Source organism: Helianthus annuus, chromosome 14, assembly GCF_002127325.2.
Source record: "Helianthus annuus cultivar XRQ/B chromosome 14, HanXRQr2.0-SUNRISE, whole genome shotgun sequence".
NCBI lineage: Eukaryota > Viridiplantae > Streptophyta > Magnoliopsida > Asterales > Asteraceae > Helianthus > Helianthus annuus.
In genome coordinates, this window is record NC_035446.2 from 119,549,999 (window position 1) to 119,555,650 (window position 5,652).

At 43.2% G+C, this 5,652-nt stretch overlaps 1 non-coding gene across 1 annotated transcript; it reads left to right on the forward strand.

The window, feature by feature from the left end:
- Nucleotides 1–5,272: 5,272 nt before the first annotated feature.
- LOC118487020 lies at nucleotides 5,273–5,379 on the forward strand. Its single transcript, XR_004880187.1, has one exon. It is a non-coding gene; the product is annotated as a small nucleolar RNA R71 (small nucleolar RNA).
- The last annotated feature ends 273 nt before the right edge of the window (nucleotides 5,380–5,652 follow it).

Below are 5,652 nucleotides of genomic sequence, written 5' to 3' on the forward strand. Positions count from 1 at the left end.
GGATGTCATCATGTCGTTCTACTCTCCAAACCCAAATGCTCCGCTACTGCTGCTGCTTCCTTGATCACCACCTTGACTCGCCTGCTGATAACTCATGGCGTGTGGATCAACCCATTGAGAATGATGCAATGGTGGGGTGGGATACGACACGCTACCATCATATGGTGGCAATGTGGTATAATTCACAACTGGCGGGTCCGCTTCGAGTGGTTGGCCCGCATGCCACTGATCATGCAATCGTCTCTGGCGGTCGTCTAGGTAGCGATTATTCACCTCTTCTTGGCGGGCATACATATGAGCTCTATTCCATTGCTCATATATGTCATAGCTCTGCTTAAGAGCTCTCTCCATACTAGCCCCCATAAAAGTTTGTTGATCGAAGAGCATCTGATAGGGTTCAGTCCATTTGCCAAAAGTGGGGGGTCGCCTCTGTTCAATAATCTGGCCCATATTCCCCGAATGAGCCCAATAGGGATCATAGGGCTGTTGTGCATAGTCGAATGCACTACCCACATATTCTGACTGTACTCCTGCTCCCTGAACTCCTCCTGGGCCAGCGCCCCCCATCGGCGCATCAACCATGAACGTGTCTTCACGGTAGTCATCGTCACCACTAACCTCTTCATCAGTTGTTTCGGGCTCATCAGCCTCGCCCGGTCGTAATGGCCTCGCATCCACTTTGATAACTCTCCATCTTCTCCCATCGGTCTTCAACTTATGATACCTTTCTGTTTCCTTGTACTCCCATCCTTGTCCCAAATTCTTTATGTCAAACGGCCTAAACCTCTTATAAGAGCCTTTTTCATTGCCTTCAATCGCCCCATATTTCTTCAACAATGCCGTGATCAATCGGCAATGGGATACAATTTTTCTTTCTCCGCTATTTCGGCTCAACTAAATGTTGTTCAACACTAAGAATCGGAAGGGAACCATGGGTGAACCACGCATTAACATGTATAAGATCGGCACCTCTTGAAATCTAACCTCCATCTTATCACCCCTCCGTGGGACGACATTGTGTGTACACAAAACCAATAACAACTTCGCCTCCATTCTCAAGTTTCTTCTAAACAGTTTCCCATGTGTAGTACCCGAAAGGAAAAGGTAATCCAACATGTGTTACCATTGAGGATGCTTGTCAGGCTCGTGGTAGAGATCTTTAAGGCTTGGGTAGATATATTGATTGGATGGTTGGTTGTCGAACTTTGCTATTCGGCGCAATAAATCATAAGACATTTCGACCTTTACCCCGTTACATGTTCCAACTAATTTCATCTTTTGTGGGGCCTTAAACGGGGGACATTCAAGTGTGGCCATCCACTCTTGATTCTGAGAATCATACATCTTCTTCACTTCGTTATCATAACACTTCAAAGCTGCCTCCCAACCCAATGCTTTAAACATTGCCGTTATCCCGAACGGCCCAAAATCGACTTCCCGGATCTCCTTTTCACAAATAAACGCCTCACTCCTTTGCTTCAACTTGTTCATTTGCTCGTGAAACAAGTCCTCTCGCCATTCTTCAGGTTGGTCTAGTAGTGAACCGGATGTCCAATCCGGTTTTGGACCCCTTGGAGGTGCATCCTCCTCCGAATCCGGGTCACCAACCCGTGTCAACCTCCTCCTCTTTGGTTGTTCCTATTCTTCGTCCAATGATTTGGAATTGCACCCTTGGCCAAATAATTCACGTAATGAGCATACTAAGGTGCCACAAAAGTAGAAACGGCTAACAATTGTTCATCGGGAAACTGTTCATTAATCTCGCTCGGGTCATCAACACCTTCCAATGGGATCCGGAACAAATGATCCGCAACAACATTTTCACATCCCTTTTTGTCCTGAATCTCTAGATCGAACTCTCGCAACAAAAGCACCCAACGAATCAACCGGGGCTTTGCATCCTTCTTTTCCATTAAATATCGGACCGCGCTATGACCCGAATACACGATCACCTTGCTCCCCCAAATGTATGATCTAAACTTGTCCAAGGCATACACCACCGCTAATAATTCTTTCTCGGTTATGGTGTAATTCAGTTGCGCCTCGGACAAAGTTTTACTTGCATAATAGATCACCACCGGTTTCTTATCAACCCTTTGACCCAAAACCGCTCCAATGGTCGTGTCGCTAGCATCACACATAATCTCAAACGGCTTCGACCAATCCGGTGGTTGCAAGATAGGAGCCTTCACTAACTGTTCCTTCAACACACGAAACGCTTGCAAACATTCATTAGTAAAATCAAATGGAACATCTTTCAATAATAAATTACATAAAGGTTTTGTAATTACACTAAAACCCTTAATAAATCTTCTATAGAACCCCGCATGTCCCAAAAATGATCTCACCCCCTTAAGATTCTTCGATGGGGGTAGGGATGAAATTACCCGAATTTTTGCTTTGTCTACCTCCATTCCCCGGTCCGATATCACATGCCCCAACACAATACCCTCTTGAACCATAAAATCGCTTTTTTCCCAACTTAGCACCAAGTTTGTCTCAACACACCTTTTTAAAACTTTTTCTAATTCGTCAAGACAAGAGTCAAAACTTGGGCCAAAGATGGAAAAATCATCCATAAACACTTCAAGAGACTCCCCGACCATGTCCGAAAATATACTTATCATACATCTTTGAAATGTGGCCGGGGCGTTACATAGTCCAAATGGCATTCGCCGAAAAGCAAATGTACCATATGGACATGTAAATGTGGTTTTGTGTTGGTCGTCCGGGTGAATAGCAATTTGGTTATAACCCGAGTACCCATCCAAAAAACAATAGTATTTTTGACCCGAAAGTTTTTCAATTATTTGGTCAATGAAGGGTAACGGGAAATGGTCTTTGGAGGTAGCGGCGTTTAGTTTTCTATAATCAATGCAAACTCGCTACCCGGTGACCGGTCGGGTGGCAATTTGCTCGCCTTGTTCATCCTTAATTACCTGAATACCGGCCTTTTTAGGCAGTACCTGAGTCGGACTTACCTACGCACTGTCCGAAATGGGATAAATAATCCCCGCATCCAACCACTTGATTACTTCTTTCTTGACCACTTCTCTCAAGTTCGGGTTCAACCTTCTTTGTGTTTCACAGGTTGGCTTCGCATCTTCACTTGTAATGATTTTATGCATTACAATGGATGGACTAATACCTTTCAAGTCGGCTATCGTCCATCCAATTGCCGCCTTATTAGCCTTCAAAACCCGCAACAATTCTTCTTCTTGAGCTACCGCCAAATTAGAAGTAATGATCACCGGTAAGGTGTCATTCTCCCCCAAGAATGCATATTTTAGATGTTTCGGTAGCTCTTTCAATTCCACATTTGGTGGACACTCCAATGAAGGTTTTGTACCCAAATCAATTCCCACCGGTAAAGTTTCCGTTTGGTGGGTCCATGGCGGTCTTCCTTCTTTCACCGCAAGAGCTTGTTGCTCCTTCTCTTCCATTTCCAACTCACATGCATGAACCTGCAAAGACACATCACAAACATACGAACCCAAAATGTCTTCCACATACTCCTTTGGGTCGTACCTATCTATGAAATCTGCTAGAAAACACTCATCACCAAAAACATTAGCACCGTTAGTAAAAACATTTAATCTCATTTTCCTATTACCGAATGTCATGTCGACCGTACCATATCGACAATCAATAACAGCGTGTTCGGTGTTCAAAAACGGCCGACCCAAGATAACATTTTGTTGTTGAATTGGGTCCGCGGATGAGTAACCTAACACAAGAAAATCCACGGGATAATAAAATTCATCAACTTTAACTATCACATCCCGTACAATTCCCCGAGGAAGTTTATGAGACAAATCGGCTAATACCACTGTTGTCTCGACCCGTTTCAATGGACCAAAGTCGTATTGGTCATATAACCCCCCCCCCGATAAGATACTTACTCTGGCCCCAAGATCGAGTAATGCCCTTACAGTTTGAAAATTTCCAACTTGAACATTGATAAGAGGCGTTCCCGGATCTTGTAGCTTAGGAGGAAGATCTCCTTTCAAGACCGCGCTTACCCGCTCCGTCAAGTCAACCAATTTAGGCACTTTTTGTTGCCTCTTTTAAGTACATAATTCTTTTAAAAACTTGGCGTAAGCGGGTACCTGTTTTATTACTTCAAGTAAAGGAAGATTAATTTTGACTTGTTTAAACACCTCCCACATTTCTTCCTTTTGAGGACCCCGTTTTGAAATAAAATTTTTCCTACCCGGATCTAATAAAGCCGAGGGAAATGGTACTTAACTAAATCCCTCATCCTCATCTTTATTTTCTTTTTCTTTATTAATTTCGGGTTTTTCAAAATTTGGTTTTTTAGAAGAATTTAAAGGTGTTTCATTTTCTTCCTCACTTTCTTGACCCGTTATGTCCTCAACCACCCCATCAACCAAATCCGGTGAAGGATTGGTTTTGTACTCTTTCCCACTTCTCAAAACACTTACATGATGAATATTAACATTGTTACCTCTAGAAGTATTATGAGACAGGTTTACCTTAGTGTCACTTGGTAATTGACCTTTATTTTTCTTCAAGTCCGCCACTTCGGTTGCGGGTTGCCCCATTTGGGTAGTTAAAGTTTGAGTTGCTTTGTCACGGGCTTCATCCTTTTGTATGCGTGCATCATCCAATTGATTTCTCTTATGCATCTTCGCTTGCATGCTCTTTAACATTTCCATCATCTCATTTCCACCCGAAGACCCCCCTTGTTCTTGATCCGTTTGATATTGCCTTTGGTACCCTTGATTGTTCCCACCTCGATGTCCTCCTTGATTATTGTAAGGTTGGCGCGAACCAAAGTTACCTTGACTTCCTTGAAAATTCGGGTTTGCTTGATTTGAGGGGTTCCCATACCGAAAATTTGGGTGGTTTCTCAACCCGGGGTGGTAAATGTTAGAATTCATATTGTAAGTTCTACCACCCCCCTCCTTGACCTTGCACAACATGAACCTCTTCATATTGCCCTTCACATCCTTGGCAATTTTTAGCCGCATGTCCTATTTCATTGCAAATAGCACAAACATCATAAATTTGGTTAGAGGTTTGAACATTACCATCGTCTACCGCATGCACTTGAGTTCGGGTAATGGCCGGTCGTGCTCTCCTTGATGCTTGAGCTTTTCTTTTTGATGTAATCGCCATTTGCTGCAAAAACTCCCAATCGTCATGCTCGTAATTTGTGCCAAAAGATCCATTTGTGATAGACATCAAGTCACGAGCATCTTCGGTACTTAACCCCTCGTGGAAAGCATTCATCAATTCCCAAAGTTCAATCCCATGATGAGGGCAATTCTTGATCATCATGTTGAAACGCTCAAAGGCCTCGTGAAACATTTCACCTTGTTGTTGTTGAAAACTCCTCAACCCCTTCCTAGCAACATTGGTCTTTTAAGCGGTGTAAAATTCATCTAAAAATATTTGTTGCATCTCCGCCCAAGTGTAGATAGATGCCGAAGGTAGAGTGTAGAACCACTTATTTTCCTTGTCTTCCAAAGAAAAATGGAATAATACTAGTTTGACATCATCGGCCGAAAAACCTTGACTCCCAAGAGTGTTGCAAATCGAGTCATAAGCCTCCAAATGAAAATAAGGCTCCTCCGTTGCTAGACCCTTATATTTTGGCAAACTTTGCAATGAATTGGTTCTCACTTC